Below are 19,413 nucleotides of genomic sequence, written 5' to 3' on the forward strand. Positions count from 1 at the left end.
AGGGTGGCTTATGTATGGCTGCCTTCCAGGTCTCTGGCTCGTGCCTTGGTCTACAATAAGGGCTGTGAAGTACATTTGAATGAAAATGACAGTCTAGGGAATGAGACCCTTCTCTGAAGTGCAGGGCAACAGGATGAAACCTAACAAACAGGCACAAGCTGCAACTTGACAAACTCTAATATGGTATTAGGAAAAACTTTTCACTATGAAGGTGGCCAGCCACTTGAACAGGGGCCCAGAGTGGCCTGTTGGGGATCTCCATTCTTCAAAACTCAACTGGGTAAGATCTTTAGCCACCTGATGTAATAGACCTGCTTTGAGCAGGCAATGAGACCAGAGACCTCCAGAGCTTCCTTTCAACCTCAGTTATGATACAAAAATCGGAGATCTCCAAACCCCCTTGCTTTCTAACTTTCCTCACCGAACTGGGCAGCTAGGTGCGGCTGGGTAAGGAGTCTGAAAGAAAACTCAATAACACCAGAGTGTGTTATTAAGCAGGCATTCTTTATTGCAGCGCTGGGCAGCACTGGGGATTATCCACCATGAATGCTCCACCGGTTTGGCAAATTTTCAGAGAATATATACCATAAAGTTATACATAGTCATAGGATTTCCAAGAACTCATTTACATAACCATGAGATATGCAAATGTCCATTCCACATGCACAGTCATTTTCCCTGGTGGTCATCAGGGGTCTTCAGATGAAGGCCAGCAGTCTTCCTCACTGTGTTTGCTGACTGACCCCTGCTTCTGCGCAAACTCAGTCCGGGGATCAAATAGGCCACATCCTTCGAGGTAGCTGTTGCAATTCCCTTATCTCTATGTTCTCGTGCATCCGCTCATCCCAAGGCCCAGCCATCTGAAGTGAGACCATGCTGGAGTCTCCTTATCTTACAGCCATTACTGCTCTCCAAATTACGAAGGCTTCCCTTTGTTTAGTTGAGCACCCAGGACAGTTGAGTAATTAAGGTATTTACAACATCCCCCTTGCTTTTAGGGCCCCAATCATTTCAGTTACTCTAGGAATCAATAATTCTTTCAAGTCTGTGAAAACTTCAATGACAAAATGTGGTTCCCTGAGAAAAGAAGAACACATTGTTCTCTCTATATCAAACCAATTTGCATCAAAGCACCAAGAAAAAAATACAATTGCAATCTGTGACTTATTTTTACTTTTTAAAGGATCATTAATTAAGTATATAACGATTGTATAACAATACCAGCAGAGATATACCCAGCAACACTGTAGCTATTGATGTGCACTTCACCAGGGTTTTTCATTTTTGAGATTTTCAGTTATATTTAGTTCATAGGCTCTAAGGCCTTCTCCATCACAAGAGCTGAAAATACCTTCAGAAAAAAGTAAGAGTGAAAACTGCAATTGCCAGTCACATGAATACTATTTTCCCTTTGACGACAACATATAATCTAGATCTCCTACAGTGTTCTTCATATATCTCAAAACATTTTATAAAAGAGACTGTAAATATTGTCTTAATTTTATAAGAAGATACTTGAATATGGAAGGAAGTGTTCAAGGTCACACTGAAAAGTACTGGCAGAGGTAGGATCTGAACTTGTCTCTCCTAAGCCAGGGAAAACAAATACTGAACTTTTTATTTGACGATAACACCAAATACTGGGGAAATAATCGTTCTGGTTCAACCCAAATCAAAAGACATGTTGATAAGTAATCACAGTAGTGCTGAAATGCGAAGTACAAGTTACAACATTTCCTGTTGTTTTTCTAGCCAAAACATTTCCTTGAACTCAGCCAAGATTTGGAACTGTTTTCCATTTTCTACTTGGTGACTGTAATTATTTTTGCCAGTACCATGTGAGAGCTCCAGTTCAGTGTTACTTGGCCACAAATATTCCTCAACACAGTGTAAGTGTAACATCAGAGAGAGAGACGATAAAAGAGAAGCCTGATCTTCTGTCTCTTTCAAAGGACAATCGATAAAAAATGCTAGATATTAAAATAACCTGATAAATAACCTGATAAACAGAGCATTATTTTCTTTTGCCTAGAATAATTACTGAGCTACAAAGAGAAAGTGGTCTAGATCTTCCATCTATGCAACTTTTCTGGAAAGGGCAGAAGAACAAGAAAGGTGCCAAAAGAGCACAATGCATTCAAAGATGTTGTCCAAAGAAACCATAATGAAAACTGCACAACTGCAAGATATGTGAGATGTCAACAACAATCCCATTATGTCACGTATTAACTTCTAGGTATAGCTACAAATATGAGATATAGCAGACCAAATGTCCATTGATCCAGTATCTTGTCTCACACAGTACCCAAAGACAAGCATTTGGGAAAAAAATACAGGAATAGGACAATCATATAGAAATATTTTCGCTGATATACTGTCATCTTTCAGTGGTTTGAGGTATAGGGAGAAACTGTATCCTCACCTTTGTGTCTATTAGCTCATGATGGACTTCCATTAATTCACCTAATGAAATTTAAACAAAATGCCATCAGTGCTCAGTGGAGATGCAGCATGACCATCATGTGTGACATAAGAACACAGACTGCACTGGCAAATGGAGAAGGACTAACACTATTATAACCCCATGTAACCTGACGCTAGACACACCTTTACAAATAAATTAATCACTGGTTTTGCTGAAAATGTTCCAAAACTGGGCTTTAGCTCATTGTTCTTGTTTTCAAAACAACTCACCAACAGTGACCTACCTTTGTGACCTGTGTTCTGAGTAACATGTGAAGAGTATTCAAAGAGTATTTTTATAAGGGGTGTTGGAAGCTACTGATCTGCCCCTACAGCCTTTTGCTGTGAACTATTCCTCTTGCCCTTCCCTGTCCCGAGAGAAGATAGCTGTCATCTCCTCAGCTAAACTGTGAAGACTAAATTATGACTACATGTTGAAGTGGGTGCTGCCTTAGTCATCTCTGGTGTTGAATCTATGTCTTTACAATGAAGCCTCTACAGGCGATACTCTGCAAGTGTTAATAAACTCTTAAAAAAAAAAAGTCCAAACCAATTACAGCAAGGAACAAATACTTAACTGCTCAGTAATACACTTTCATACCTTCAACAATCTGTCTTTTGATGGGAAACACTGTCTACAATTGCAGGGACACTCACCTGTCCTTGGGCTATGCAAATGTCAGAATAAAAGATTAGTCCAATCTCCTATACACAAGATTCTTGTTTAATCCAGGATGTGGCTGATACTATTCACACTGAATTGACATAATGCCGGAAACAATGGGTGAGCAAATCCAGCTGCCATGCCTTCTCTCTCTTTCTTGTACATAAGCTGTTACATGAGATGACTGACCAAATTTTTAAAACCTTTAAAGGGTGTTAGATGCCTGGTTATTTTTTTATCATTATAATAATTTTTAAGTGTAAGACATTTCAAACAGCAAACATTTTCACACAAATTGCTCATGTTCCTAACTCAGCACTTTGGACAATGTTTTATTGGAGGTGAGGAGCAGGAAGCGGGAAGGATTTCAGCCAGATGCACCTTTAAGTTTAGATGCTACTGACCCAAGTACTGTGTTCAAAGACACTGAAGGTTGCATGAACATATTGATTTGTGTGTTTAAGGACATAAATATAGTGTAAATATAGAGTCCTTTTTAAAATTCTGAACATAGGACAGGTTTCCAGAGCTGCTGATCACATGTAGCTGTCACTAGCCTCCTTGGGAAATGTACATACTTAGCATCTGGAAATCACACTACTTTTGTTAATTTTTTCAGTTACAGGTCCTGGACACTAGAGTTTTGCTCACTGTCCTCTGCATATGAGGAACACAGAATGGTAAAGCTAAGAAAGAAAAAAGAAACCAAAAAGCCAAGCTGTCACTGTAGGGCTTTTTAAAACTCAAAATAATTTCTAGTCAGTCATTAAGTCAATTTTCTTTTGTTCAGCTTTAGTAACTTCGTCAACCCTTCATTTTACAAGAAAACACAAAAAATTTATGTGTTCAATGAATTATACTCCAATGAGTTTGCCTCCTATTGTCAGAAAGTACTTAATTAAAGTAAAAGAACTGAGATTTTAAACAACATGCTTGTTATAATGAAAGGGCTTGGGATCCTGAAAGGGTGGAAAAACACCAGCAAGAAGGCATCTCTTTTGTCTGTCAATTATTTTTTTCTGAACTGGATGACTCAGGGCATGAGCCACAAATAAAAGATGACAATATAGAGGAAGATGTGCTACTTCTCTGTTGGCTACTGGGCTAATCTTTCAGTGCCTAGGAAAGGCTGGAGCTTTCATCCTGTGCCACTGGCTGTTTTTATCAGTGTTGTCTGTGGGGAATGACTTAGCACTGTCTGGTACTGTTTCAGTGCCTGTAAAATTCCCATCCTACAAATAAAACCACCAGCAGCAATATTTGTTTCTTGCCTGCCTGCTGATCAACAAGCAGGTCTGGGTCAGCATTACTTTGAACATAAATAAGCCATTTGCCATTCAGTAATTTGTGTTAAAAAATCAGTGTCAAGGGCTCCATGCAAACTTGCAGGAGATGTATGTTATCAAAGCTTTGTTTAAAATAACAGTGTGACTTTCCCCAGCTGTGCATGAGATTTGGGAGTTGTGTGGTCAGAGCTGTGTACCTGTGATGGTTCCTGCTTACAATGGTTAAATAGGGCTACTGCCACATTGCCGTTGATAGCTGTGGGTGTATCCTGATTATTGCTAATACTACAAGCCATAAGCACCTAATAATCTGCAGTTCTGAAACAGTCTGAACATACAAACCAACAGGGAAATCCTGGCTCTTTCAAAGCAAAGGAGAAGGGAGGAGGCCCACTGGCAGTGAAGACAGGATTCCACCTCTGGTGTTCATGCACATCTTAACCTATGTGTTACAAGTTGGCAGATCTCTGCCAGGTAGCTTGTGGAATAATTTATATCTGCAGATATGACTCTCGAAGAAAATTCTCCCTTTCTCTCTGCTCTCACCTTGCACTAACATAAGGTGTCCTCACAGAAGGCTTCTTCTGAGAACCATCCTTTCTGCTTGCAGCCAGGTGTAATGTATAGGTTGCCTTTATTACTGCTTGTGGTCACTTTCCATCTAGCCTTAGTCAGAGCTTGTCCACTCCATTTATATTTGAGGTTTGCTGCTGGACTAGTTTTCTCTTTTTATAATGATCCAAATCAGTTCATAAAGACTGTGCGGCTGCTTGTGCTGGCACAACGGGAAACTGCAGGAGTGTGCAGTCAGCAGTAGGAAGAGGAAGGATGGGAAGGGGAAGTAATATTATACTATATTATTACCTAGCCTTTCTAGAACTTTCCTACTCTCCCCTACTCTTGGTTAACTTAAATAATTCTGTGTTCTCAGCAGGTTTTGCTGCTTTAATGAGAAAGGGACTTTTATTTCCTAACTAGTAACCAATTTTTAATCCTTCTCAAAGCTTTCTCAGCCTGTGGATTTCAGCCTTTCTTAATAGCTTCTAACAAGGCACTTCAAAAAAGCTATTTAGAAAACTTCAGGTTTTTATCATGAATGGTTTGTTTCATCCCCCCTTAGCCTATGTAGCTCAGCCTTACACCACTGAAGTCAGGTGACTTTGCTGTTTTATATTGGTTGGGAACCTGGCAGCCAATCTGCCACACTAGTCTTCCTAAGAAATTTACTTCAGAAGCATGATTTATAAAGGTGAGACTATTTCAACCTCTATTATACTGTTCACATGACAATGCTATGTAATTCCATCTCTAATGATTTGCTTCAGAGTATTTCCTTCTAAGTTTTTCTCAGAAGAGTAGTATAACCTGGGCGACTCTCCAGCCAAGCAGCTGTTCTGAATGATAAAGAGTATAATTTTTGTCACCAGCACAGTTATTTTATTCCTTGGTTCCTTACGAACTCCCAGGCAAACGTTATCCAGTCCTGGCAAACACTCACCTATTCCTACATTTCTTTTTAGTGCCTCTACCAAAGACGATGCTCCATTAGCAGACGAACATCAGCGTATCTTTTCCCTTGTTGTGAGTACCACAGCAAAATGCTCATTTTGCTGCTGCCTTTTGATGATCTGCCTTGACAGAAAATGTGTACTTTGTCTGGATTATATTTACTTTTCCTTAGAGGATACAATAAGAACATAACAAATACAACGTCCAGAGAAAGTCCTTCTTCCTGTTTCCATACTATGAGGACAGTGCCAAGGAGAGGGGGACCTACAGCCCTGCCCATGGATACACAACAAATGCCAACAGTTCAGCTTATCATTTAATGTCATTTATAATCAGGCAGTTCCCATTGATTCCTGTTCAGAATCAGAGCCTTATTATGCAAGGTACAGCCAAACAATTAACCAAGAAGACAAGCAGATGCTTACATAGAGCTTATTCATACCTAGAGAGCTTATGTAATTTCTGGCATCTCCTGTTTCCAGCTGGACTATAAACAGTGTTAAACATTTACATGTTCAAAGTTTTAATTGCTCTCCGTAGGAATCCTAATGAGATATGTGCTATACCTATTATTATCCATGTTTACGAGGAGCAGGAGACAGGAATGGTGAGTTGTATAAACACCAATGAGAAGTTCCTGGCATGTACCTGTAAAAGAGGCCACTGGATCTTCTCTCAACATATGCCTTCTTGCAGCTGCATTGCCTGTTCCACCTGAACTAGGAAATGAATGAAGGACGTAATCACATTTTGAGGGTGAAAATATATGGAGGTATTTAAAAGATGTGTAGATGTGGCACTTAGGGACATGGTTTAGTGGTGGACTTGACAGAGTTAGGTTTATGGTTGGACTCAATGATCTTAAAGGTCTTTTCCAATCTAAATGACCCTATGATTCTGTGATTCACATATGGGCTAAAGAGATAGCTTCCACTTAAAAATTATCTGGAATCTCATTACAACCAAATACGTTCAAGATGCCCTTCCCATTCCTTACATTCTTGCCTGGTATCTTTGACAGCATACCTGCTTCATAGGCATAATGACAGCTTTGTTGAGGAGGCTGCCTGCAGACTGACTCTGGTGTGCCTGTCCTGTTTGGAGATATTTTATATACCCAGAGATACCAAGGACTCCCAAGAATTTTCCTTCTAGAAGCAGCAGCAAAGTTGTGACCAAAGAGACTGCAGACAGGCAGGTGAGCAAAATGGTGGGGAAAGGATGGGTAAGTTTTAAGAGCACTCAAGTCCAGAGTGCACTGCTGAGTTTACCAGGACAGATGAAGGCATGGATGTGGAGCCCTGGAGAGACAATGAAGTCTGGGGCTGAAGTTGGAAGTGTGCCTAAATGCAAAGCATGCCACTTCAGAGTAGAAAACCCTGTTTGCCCATCTGTTAGTCTATGTATCCTGGTGGTGTCCGCTGGGAAACTGGGTTTCAGCAGTCACATGCTACAGATGTGTGTGTTTTTATCAGTAACTTCTGAACCCATAGTCCAATTACAGTCAAATTTGACAGAGAGCAATCGCAAAGATACAGAATTCCTTCACATTTTAGGAAAAGAGGTGAATGGGTGACAGAGTTAACTATCAACATGCTCACTAAGGGAAAGGCTGCACTAAACACTGATGAACAGCAAAGGACATATATGGGCAGAAATGCTACCTGTTCCCCAACCACTGGAAAGCTGTAGTCAGAGCCATACTTAACTGACCAGAAAAGCTCTCTGCAGTCAGTTTACTAGTGTCTCATAAGGAGTGTGTCAACAAAGCAGCTTTGATATAACTGATAAAAAATCAGCTATAAGACACACATCCAAACACACCAGGATTTATGAATTCTGCTACCTCTGAAACTAGTTCTTATGATTCAAGAAATAGGACTAAAGTGGGCAGCATCACATATTCATATTTTTGTATCTATTCAGAAAACAACCTCAATTCAATGTATACAGGCACAAGCAGTTAACCCATCCTTGTTCACCTCTCTAGTCATAAAAGACCTAAACATCTTAGGAGCAAAAGTCACTGGAATGCCCTGGATTTCAGCACTTTTCAATCTTGTTTTCTGAGTACACTAACAAGCATTTTTAAAGTGTTTGAGATTTACATGAACATAACAAAGGCTGTGTGGTGCCCCTTGCATGGAGTCTTGGAAATGAAAGAGCTAAGATAAAATGTTATCCAAACAACATAACGTGACTCCAGAGTATATCTGATGAATGTTTCAGAAGATAGTTTTAAAAGACAGTAATGTCTAGTAACGTCTATTTCCACTCCCATTCCCATTCCCATCTAATGGAATTTCTCAGGGTAACAATGACCTTTAGGTTCCTGCCAGAACTGTACTGTCTGTCAACTACTTCCAGAAGTTTTCGAAAAGTTCTAGATCTGTCGTGATCTGGAGTGTAGTTTTGCCATCCAGGTAGTCAACATGCAGTCTTTGCTAGGGATTTGCTGATTTGTTAGCACTTTAATACCTTACATATGCAAAACCCAATAATATCTTTCACTCTCCATATTATTGTGATCTGAATTTAATTTTACATTTAGCAAGGGTACTCAGGAGGTGTCTGTTCTAGTTTTGATCTGCTTTTCCCTGTTTGAATCCTAACTGGAGAAAATACAGAAAGAGCATCTCTGAATTCTCAGACTGATAAGCCAGTGTTTAGCGAGATAGATTTTTAAAATAAATCTATTTCTGTATGTAAATACCAATAAAAACAAATTCAGCAAATATTTTTCAAACCTTCTGTGTCTGAAAAGAAACCTAAACCCTATAGACTACCATGGCAGAACTGTCCAAGATAGTTGTATTTCTCTGCCCAGCCTGCAAGAGAATCCTTTGGATGGGCCTTTCCCCAGCTTTGCATTCCCTGTCTCTATGGAGATCATGTGAGGCAGCCAGGAAAGAGGAACTCTGCTTGCCTGCATCTTTACGATTGTCCATAGATGTGACCCAGTACCAGAAGGTGATGGGACCATCAGCTCATACTTCTTCTGGAGGATATTCTCCCTTTGAGGCAAGTGTTTCCCCCTGACCTCCATCCCTGTCTAGAGTGCTGTGGATAAACGGTACAACGCAGTTTTCTGATTATTATGAGACAAGTAATGAGAAAAAGTAATTGAGATTTGCGAGTCAACACATGCTGAACATTTCAATCCATAAATTTCTGTGATGTTTTTGCCATCCTACAGCTCTGCAGCATGGTATGAGAGGAAAAAATGTGCAGGATAATGCAGGCCTTAAATAAACTTTTCATATTTTAAGTCTTATTTCCTAAGAAAATCCAGCTAATATTAAAGCACTGACTATCCATCTGCTTATTATTTCTACTGGGATGAAACTCTAAACATGAGCTAATTGACTTATGGTCTGTCCCTAAATATAAAGTCTCCAGAATAGTCTAGTTGGCAAGGAGAATAGTGCCACCTGCCCATAAGATGTTCACACTGCTTACTGAAAAAGCAGACTTATTTAATACTTACATATCCACAGTGATGAAGGAGAGGAGGGTGTGGATTCACTTAGTGTGCAGGTGCTGACTCTGATGAGTTGAAAATAGGATGTGGTGGGCCAGCCTGCTGCATTGGAGGTCTGGAGCATCACTGAGGGTTATGGAACAGGTACGCAAGGCAGAGGCAGTGAAGGTCAAGGGTAAGGGCTTGAGTGGCTGGCATTCCAGACCCTCAGACTCACTACCTCAGAAACAGGAATCTGCAGCGTCAGCAAATTTGCTTGTCTCCCGTTCTACCTGAAGAAAGCCAAAAGGGAGGTTGCAAACAAGAAGTAATATTGAGCAATACTCCTGACTCCCTCAAGTGCAGAGCCAGCTCCCCTTCTTTAAGAGAATTGTGATATCTGCCTATAAGATTTTTACACTGTTTTTGCATTTCGAAAGTTGAATGCCAAGCAGTTGGATCTTTCCAGTTGCTTATTTTTGCCAGTTTGTAGGTGAGGTGTAGGTGAGCTTTCCACAAGCCAGTAACACGTCAGGCAGGATGCAGTCACAAGGAGGCTGGAGGAGAGGGAGAGAGCTTACTCAGAAAGCTAACTTCTATACTTTTTAGATTCAGACTGTGCAGGGAGTGGAGGCTTTATTCTTCACAGTGATGCTGACACTGCCAAACTGAAAACGCCTTGTGATAAGTGGGCCAAAGTGCTGCCATGGAGGGTCTTGAGCATGATCTCCTCCACAACCTCTTTAGGTTTTTAGTTTCCCAATGGAGGTATAAGAGGTATAAAAATATAACTTGTCCTATGCACATTGAAGCAGTATAAAAAATCTGCATGGAGAAGCTCTACAAAAGAAGCTCTACAGTCCTCAACAGCCTCATACAGGTACTCATAAAGCATGTTCTCTGTTCTCTGTTTGAGCAACCTAAAAAATTAAATAACATTCAGCTATAGACTGCCAGCCAAAAGCAGCCAAACTTCATTTTGCCAGAGCATCGGTGATGGCCTGAACTAGAGAGAGAACTAGTGAGGAAATGTTAACCTGTGTATCAGACCAGATAGCTTACAAGGAGGCTTTGCACCCAGTCTAATGCTGCAATTCAGACACAAAATGCATTTTAGATTCCTTATTTGACCCTTTAAATTGACTGCCTTTGGTAAAATACTGTAGTCAAGATTTTAGTCACTGGACTCTTCCTTGAATTTCTTCCTGGGATTTATACAGATTGATACACTGTGTTCACATAATAGCTTAACAGTGGAGAGAATTTTTACTCCAAGCCAGTGCTGGTGTTAACCTACTGACATGGGTTTGGTTTGGTAGTTGTATTACTTTAATCTTAATTTAAGTATTATCAAAAGCAGTAAAGCTTTGAAGAAATGTTTTCTTGATTTTATAGTTAATCATTTGCATGAAATTGGTCCTAAGTTTCCTTTTCTAATACAAGCAACGTGAGTCAAGGCATTATAGGCACTTGTAGAGGACATTAGTGATTTCATGTAAAAGCCTCACCAGCACCCTTAATTAGTCTCCGGATCTAACTCTCATTTTAAAAAATGCTAACTGTATCATTAATGCCTGTAATTAAGGGGGACTATAACTCCAAAGAAATGATTTAGTGTCTAAAAATAACAACTAGCAGCGTCATGAGATAAAATACACTTCAGCTCCCTGTGATTCCACCATTGGAAAAGGATGGGAAAAAAAGACATATTCTCCCTAGGCAAATGTAAAGCCTCAAAGGCAATAAGAGCCAGTCAACCTGCTAATCTTAAGCAGTACCATAATTGGAACGGTCAGGAAGCACTAAATACTTCCCCAAGAAATGTTTTTCCACAGTAGATGTAATATCATTGAAAACACAGAATACTCCACATATTTAAAAAAAACCATCACAACACAGCACTATTATTCAGTACAATGCAAACTGAATTCTATGCTTGCCATCTCCCTCTTTTTACTTATATTAGTGATTATATTCCACTATAGGAATATTATCAAAAGGAAGGTTATCTGACGAAGTGTCATGACATCTTTCAGTCAGTATCAGTCACAGACTAACAGAATAATTCAGACCTCAGGAGCTCTTGAGTCCAACATCCTGCTCAAAGCAGCGTTAACCAAGAAAGCAAACAGAATGTATGACAATGGCTGGGGAAACTGGCCCAAGTCACTCTTGAGTTAATCTGCCTTTTAAGGTCAACAGAGCAGTACAAACATCATGCTGGAGTAATACGTAGCAATTAGGCAGAGGGCTTTCTTTAGCTATAACAGTAGTATGTAGCAAGCAAGAGTTATACCAGTCTTGTAGCAGGGGCTTACATTTAGAAGGCATTAGGAAGTGGACGTGGAAGGATAAGGAAGTATTCTCCTACTCTTGATGGAAAGCAACAGAGTTTGCTAGGTTGCATGGTGTGGCCTGTGAAAGGTTGTGTGGTGGCTGGGTAAAACAGGAAGCAGTGAAATCTACTGAGCTTCAGTTACTGAGGTGGTAAATTACAGAAAAGGGACAAAGAAGTTTTGTGCCATTCCTGCCTCAGACTAAGTCAGTAAGGACTTCACTGACAAAAGTCATGCTGCGATGAGTTATCCCAAAACCTCACCTGTGGGATATGTATTTTCAATCCAACTGAGAAGTTAAATTCAAGACAACTTCTAAATTCTTATTTTCTCCTGAGCTCTTCCCGAAGAAAAATGTACAAAAAATTAGGAAAGTAGGTATAGGACAGGGTGACATGGAGAATGAAAGTAAAGGCCAAGGAAGGTATGTTCTAAAGCAACACACATATATAAGAACTACCAGTAAAGACAGGTGGGTGAGTCATGTTGATGTTTTTCTGGATGCCATAGTTTCATTATTATCTTCTCTCCTACATCTGTCATGCTCCACCCCCACAAAACTTAGTAATGAAACCATGAAGGACCAAAGAAGCTATCCAAGTGTGCACTAACTGAACATCTGAGCCAGAAGTCAAATCTTTGACATCAACTTTGGTAAACTGTTACATCCCATCAGGTTGGATTTAGTGTTGCTTATCTCCAGGAACACCCATCATACATTGTTTGTATTAGGATAGTCTCAAGAAAAGGAAAGAAACTATGTCAGAATCTCAATCTGTGTTATTATTCTAACATAAATAAAAAAGAAAGTTTCAGAGTAGAGAGTGACATAAATTCTGTGTACAGCCTTGCAAACTGGATTTGGTTAGAATCAGAAGCTTTTAAATTTCTTTCAAAACAACTTTTGTATCAGTGAACCTAAATAATATGTGAACCTAAATAAATAAAGGTTTGGGTTAAGACCTCTGCCTACTTCTATAAAGCCATAGAAAAGGTGCCTGTGACCTTATGAAACCATCCTTTGGCCCCTATGTTGACAGCTGATGTTTTATAACAACCAGAGGATGGCTGTTTCACGTGACAGGATGAACAGCCAGATAATCCTGTAAGGCAGAACACCTTTCATCTCACTTGGAAGACATATTCTGAATGCAGATAACAGCTATTTATCCTACAGTGTTCTCCTGTTCATTTGGCAGCCAAAACTCTGTGAGAATTGAGTAACCCATGCTTTCTGCAGGCCTTTAGTGAACTCTAGTAACCCTTCAGCCTGCCACTACTCACTTGTCAGGGACTATACAGGCAGGTTCAAAAATTCCCTTGTGGGCTGTCACTGCTCAGAGCCACAATTTTGCAAACAGTTGTTGATCTGGGTGTCTTCCATTGCACTAGAATAACCCCAGGCCTGGGACAGAAACACCCATTGATAAATAGCCTCCCAGAGAGGCCACATACACAACAATAGCATATGTTCTGCATTTAATTATGATTTTGCAAACATGCATTGGTAGTAAACACATCAGCTAAGCAATAACTGTACATGCAAGTACAGGCAATGCGGGAGTCCTGTGAAAGAAAGAACATCTACTGAAAATTGTACCTATTAGCTTAGTGCTTGCTTGCAGCTAATTACCATAACTTCCAGGGGATGTTGGGCCATGTTAAATCAGTGATTTCTATTTGCATTAATTGCCATTATTCAAATACAATCTAAATGAAATACCATCTATATCTTCTTTGGTCAAATATGCAATCTGGGCACAACAAGAGGCAACAGGCACTAAAAGAGTATCTCCAGTGCCTCTAGCAGTTAGACAATATACCATCAATACAATTACAGCAAGAAAAGCTTCAGCTAGATCTACTGTTGAGGTTAGAGCAGCCAATACAGCAAGCAGCTGAAAGGCTTGTACTAGTGTGACCCTTGAAAAAAAATTAATATATGTATATATAAGTATATAGCTGCATATTTAATTGTGCTTTTGAATGCAGAAATATCACCAAAAAATTAAAGACGGCCTAAAAGGAATTCCTTAACTATGTCTTTTCCATTAGCTTGATGCATGGCCTGAAAAGCACAGTTATTATGATCATGGAGTCAAAAGGCATGAAATGTTCTCTTGATTTTCTGATTTACTGGTATAGTTTTGTTCCTGGATCCTGACCAAATATTCCTATAACCTAAAAAGATACATTAAGGTCTCAGGACTCATGTTAGCCAGCTCTGAATAGCCCAGAAAGAGTTCCCATCTGCAATCCATGCATGAAGGTCATGGGATCATGGGATAATCTAGGTTGGAAGAGACCACAGGAGGTCTCTAGTCCAACTTCCTGCTCAAAGCTGGGTCAGCTGTGAGATAAGACCAGGGTGTTCAGTGCTTTGTCCAATCATGTTCCGAAAACCTCCAAGGATGGAGTCAGCACAACCTCTCTGAGCAACCTGCTCCACTGCCTGGCTGTCCTCATGGTGGTAGAGTTTCTCCTTATATCAATCTGGACCTCTCCTGTTTCAAATTATACTGGTTTGGATTGCTGTCATCTCATTCAAGTTGCAAAAGTCAGCCACTAGGACTCTGACATTAAACCTTTATCAATTTGCAGACTCGTGTTTTTCCAGTGGAAGTACAGACACCTGTATGGTAAATTTAAGTCTTTTGAACAGGTAGTGATTTTCTGTAGTCCCCTGACAAGTTGTTGACGATCACCAGCTCGAAAGCACTGTTAAGATACATTCCCAATTAAAGGAGAGAATGGCTTGTCAAGTTTCAGCATGGAAGACTGGGGAGCAGAAGGGTAGAGCACCAGTCTAAGTGGAAAGATGAGACTTGGAAGCAGATGGCTAGCAATGGAGAAACCTTAACATAGCAGCTGAAGTAATTTTATTATGCTGGAGAGGAAAAAGTTATAATAGAGAGAACATCACCTCTGTTCACTAATGAGAGAGAGCTGGCACCTAGACTGCTGTTCATCTCCGGTTCATTCAGTGGAGATACATGCCTCTTACACTACCTCAGGATTAGGCCTGAAGTATCGTATTCCTAAGGAGCTATTCCTTGTCTCATTCTGTATATCATCTTCCATGTGCTGGCACATTATACAACAGCAGGGAGTTGCTTGTTATGTCTTTACAATGCTGTACTGCATGGTAATTCTTTGCTCACCGACATGTCAGAAATTTTTTTATTGATGTGCCTCTGCTGCTCTAAAATAGGGTCAATTCTGAATATTACGTTTTATTTGTATTCAGCATTCATTTGTGGCAAATCCAACATCTTCATAGCATAGCTCAAACTCATTTTGCCACATTCCTGCTGTTTGAACAAATAATCATTATTAATTTTTCCTTCTTTGGCACAAGTCAGAGGTGGAAAAGTCATTACATGGAGAAACAGTTCTGATAAAAAGTTTGTAGAAGGAGCACAGGCAATCTACTTCTACCACTGTTTAGTGAGATTGAATGAGACATGAAACAGCTCTTCCTTGTCTGCAGAACGGAAGGAAAGAGTCGAAGGATCATGTTCACGTTTAAAATAAAGAGCTATCCTAGGGATATGGCAGTGCATATTTACATTCTAAGTCACACTGAATTTGCAATCTGATGCAATTCTGGTATCAGTCACTGAGTCAAAAGTCATTCCATTATATCGCTTTAGATCTTTAATTACATCCCCTGTCTAGGCAGGTACTTAAGTACATGCTAAACTCTCACTTCAACAGGATCACTTACATACTTCCAAGTTAAGACACATGCTTGTCTTGCTTAATCATGGTGGAGCTTGATTCATTTCTAAGTCAAAGTAAGTAAAGATTGTCACAGATTAAAAGGAATTTAGATTGGCCCCTCAAACTAGGCATAAAGCGGAAACGGAATGAAGCTGCGACAGGGGAAGTTCAGATTGGACATGAGGAAAAGGTTCTTCACTGAGAGGGTGGTCAGTCACTGGAACAGGCTCCCCAGGGGAGTGGTCATGGCACCAAGCCTGTCAGAGTTCAAGGAGCATCTTGGCGACTCCCTTAGTCCTATGATTTATTTTTAGGTAGTCCTGCAAGGAGCAGGGAGTTGGACTCAATGATCCTTATGGGTCCCTTCCAACTTGAGATATTCTATGATTCTGTGATTCAATATCACATGCCAGGGCAGATAAGGCACAAGGATTAAATAGAAGCATGACACAACATGATTCACATCGTATTGATTTTTAATGAGGCTGTTAGGTAGATCCTTCACTGATGTAAATCAGCATAGCACCATCAAAGTTGACAAAACAATGCTGATGTACTAATGGAACAGTAGGATGGCAAAGCAAGGAGCTTAAAGGTCCAGTACCCCAAGGCTGCACACCAGGTCTTAGCTCTGCTGCCTCATGCCAATGTGGTGCAATTGCAATACAGTCTTCAATCTTTTAATAACTATTTACAAATTCTCTGCATAGCAAATGATGAAGATGAACTACATTTACTGTTATCCTAGTGCTCCTGGTGTAGCCCTTTCTCATTCATCAGTTTAATATCCAATCCATCTGCTGGACGTCAAACGAGATCCAGATTTCCTAGTGATGTCTTGGTTAACATACACAGAGTCAAGAATTGTCAAGGCATGCAATTTAAATCTGTGTGATCTGGCTAAACCAAACTGGATTTTTTCTATCGAGCTTAATGGGTTATCTCCATTCCATATTTCACGTTTTCAGTGTCTCCTGTTGACATGCTTTAGTCTACTCATGAAAAAATACACCTTTCTTTAGAAATATAAAAGCTAGAAAGAAAATCTGTCCATTGCACCAAAGCCTTTCTGCTCAAACTTCCTAAAATAATTCTCTTTCAGGCAGAGTCCAGGTTCAGAAAAACCTCAGGTCTATAAAAAAAAATCAAGTAGTCACCATTTTTTTGAAAAAGATCTTTAGATGAGAAACAATTAGCTTTAATTCTAACTCATTTTAGGCTTGAGCTATAACCATTTATAATACTGTAAATCTTAAAGCACTTCAGGAGCATTATAAACCATTTGATAAAGCATTATCAACTGTTTTCTCATTATTTTACAACTAATCTGACAAATGCATAATTACTGTACAATCAATAAAAGTAAATCATAAATTAATTCCATGCTTACAGTATGGGCTTTATTTCAAGCATTCCAGTTCCACTGTGATTAGATTTGGGATGTGGAATTTGGTTTTTTTTTGAGGGAGCCAGTATTGAAAGGAAATAAAAATGCTTAGAGAAAATGCTTAGAGAAAAATATTAGAATGTTGCTGTAAGTGACAAACCTGTGCCATCTCTTATAAACTCTGTCTCTCCAACACAAAAAAACCCCACAGTTATGAGGCTTTGAGATGTATGTGAAACCTATCTGGTGAGAGATACAAAGAACATAACTGTTTACATCAAGAATAAAGAGGGAAAAGCGAAGTTCATGCTAAAGCTACATGAAGTCATGATAGATATACAGATAATATGCTTTAACCACACTGCTCTTTTCTCAGTTGGTGTTAACAGGAGTCACCACTGACTGTAAGGAGTACAAAGGCAGGAACAGATAAAAATGCATTTTTAGTATAGCTGATGCTTGGTGCTTACATTCATGAAACATTTATGATAACAAGGGCTTAACAAAATCTCCCAAAAGACCAGACATCGAAAAACTAGCACAGAGTTGCAAACATTTCAAAGTAAAGGCTATAATCATCAGGCGTTAGGCTCTGAAAAAGGAGGTAACCTCCTGTTAACTCTTGTGTGTATGGACCTCCATATGCATTTTCATCACTGACTGTTAACAAGAGGAGTTGCCCAAGAGAGGTAGCAAAGACTCCTGAGTCACCTTAAAGAAGTGACACCATTTTAACTATCCTCCTCCTTCATGCCCCTGCTGTTATGTGGTGTTCATCTTCCTTCCCTCAGCCCATATGAACACAGAATTTTCCATAGTTTTAACAGCAAATAGAAACCTAATTGGATGGAATAGTTGTTTTTATAAAAGCATAAACACACACAGTTAAACACAAAATAAGAAAAGGGCATGTCCCTTGTCTCCAACAACGGTGAAAACAGTCCAGTTTTCTCCTCCCTTCCACACCTGGTGTAGGAATTGTCAAGGAATAAACACGCAGTCTACTTTGCACATTCAGGACAGGCAGAAGCATTTTACCTCTGTAGCTACAGGAGAGAAGGCAGAGCAACAAAGCTCAGCCTTCTATCTATACAAACTCTGACTTAAAAGAAAGTATGAAGGCTTATATAAATTTAGAACAGATCTAAATTGCTCCATGAAGGGGGCCAGATATGGCAGAGCAGCATCTGCACAGAAGGGAACTTGGTTCCAGCAGATGTACCTGTGTGGGCCTGATAATTCAGAATATGCAGCCGTGCAGCCTTGACATATCTCTCTTCAGCTTGGCTATCTCTTGTTTGTGATGCTGTTGTGTTCTTGACCAGCTTTCAGGCCTAGCAAGGATTCCACACAATTTATTATTTGAAAAACAACGTTTCAGGCATCAAAAGATGCTTATTTTGCTCCTCCTGTTGCCAACTGGTTTATCAAGACTTACCAATAATTCAGGCCTTTCGTATTATTTTTTGGCATGTGGTATCCAAATTAGAGAATTTTTAGCTTCAGATGTTACTGATGGGAGTATAATAGAGCAGTGTTGGTTGTGCTTTACTAAACTCTACTTCTCTTCACTGGTTTTGTGTTTATATAAGCTATTCCCCATCTGACCTGCTTCAGGGACCACCGGTGGGTGGTCCTATGAGGCATTCACCTATGAGGCAATTAGGTGAATGGATCTTGCAGGCTGACACAGTATGGTCCTCTTCCCATTTGGCAATCATTTCTGTCATCACCAAATATCTTCTCTCTAAACTGCTTTTGTTAAGTAACTTGCTAAACTAACAAAGTTAAACTAAAAAGCACATGATACTCCAGCACGGTAGTCCACCTACTGATGAGATCTGCCATCTGCAAAAAATACTTTCTCTGAAAGCAGAAAAAAACATAATTAAAACCTTCTTTGAGGAGTCATTTTCTGCATGCTTCTTAATTCAAGGCTCCTGGTGTTCTTAACATATTTTACTTTTTTAAATTGAGTTATTGTCACAATACCTACTGACCTAAAGACACAAACTGCTTTTGTATGTTCCTTCACAATTAGGCAAAAGTTAAAAGCTCCCAGGCCTAACTCAGAGCTGGTATTCTTCCTCCACTCTGTAAGGACGGTTTGTTTCAAAATGGCACCAAGAAAAAAAGATCATCAGCCATTCGAATCACCCCTTTGGCACAGAACTACACTACAGATTTCCTTTCCCCTGCCCGAGCCACATGAGCTGTCTGTCCGTTTCTCCCCCATGCTACTCTCACCATGCAACCTTCTGTGTTGGGCTCCTTGAGCAGAGCTTGCTAGATAGCCGCCCCTCTACGGGGCTTGGCTCTAAACGAACACAAGAGAGGACACATGACTGAAGAGCTGGGAGCCAGGGTAGCACATAGGAGATTTTCTTTGCTTGACTCCAGATCACAGCAGTAAGTGCCAAACATGACATTGCAAAGGGGAGAGGGGAAGAGGCAAGGGGACAGGGTTAACCTCATATACCATTGCGCAAAGCCTACAGAAGGGCTAAGCAGCCACTGGGAGAAAAGCTAAGGATGTTGTGGTGTGGTCAATCACTACATATGAGCTTGAAGGCAACCTGACATCC

General features: G+C 40.0%; 1 long non-coding RNA gene across 2 annotated transcripts in view; it reads right to left on the reverse strand.

Annotated features, from left to right (window-relative positions):
* Window positions 1-483: 483 nt before the first annotated feature.
* Window positions 484-19,413, reverse strand: part of LOC137676477 (uncharacterized) — a 51,140-nt gene continuing 32,210 nt past the window's right edge. For both annotated transcript variants that reach the window (XR_011050088.1, XR_011050089.1), the window contains 2 exons: window positions 9,410-9,675; window positions 484-1,077 (listed from right to left, as the gene is read on the reverse strand). This is a non-coding gene — a long non-coding RNA (uncharacterized lncRNA). The remainder of the gene's footprint in view (window positions 1,078-9,409; window positions 9,676-19,413) is intronic.

Source organism: Nyctibius grandis, chromosome Z (assembly GCF_013368605.1).
Source record: "Nyctibius grandis isolate bNycGra1 chromosome Z, bNycGra1.pri, whole genome shotgun sequence".
Taxonomy (NCBI): domain Eukaryota; kingdom Metazoa; phylum Chordata; class Aves; order Nyctibiiformes; family Nyctibiidae; genus Nyctibius; species Nyctibius grandis.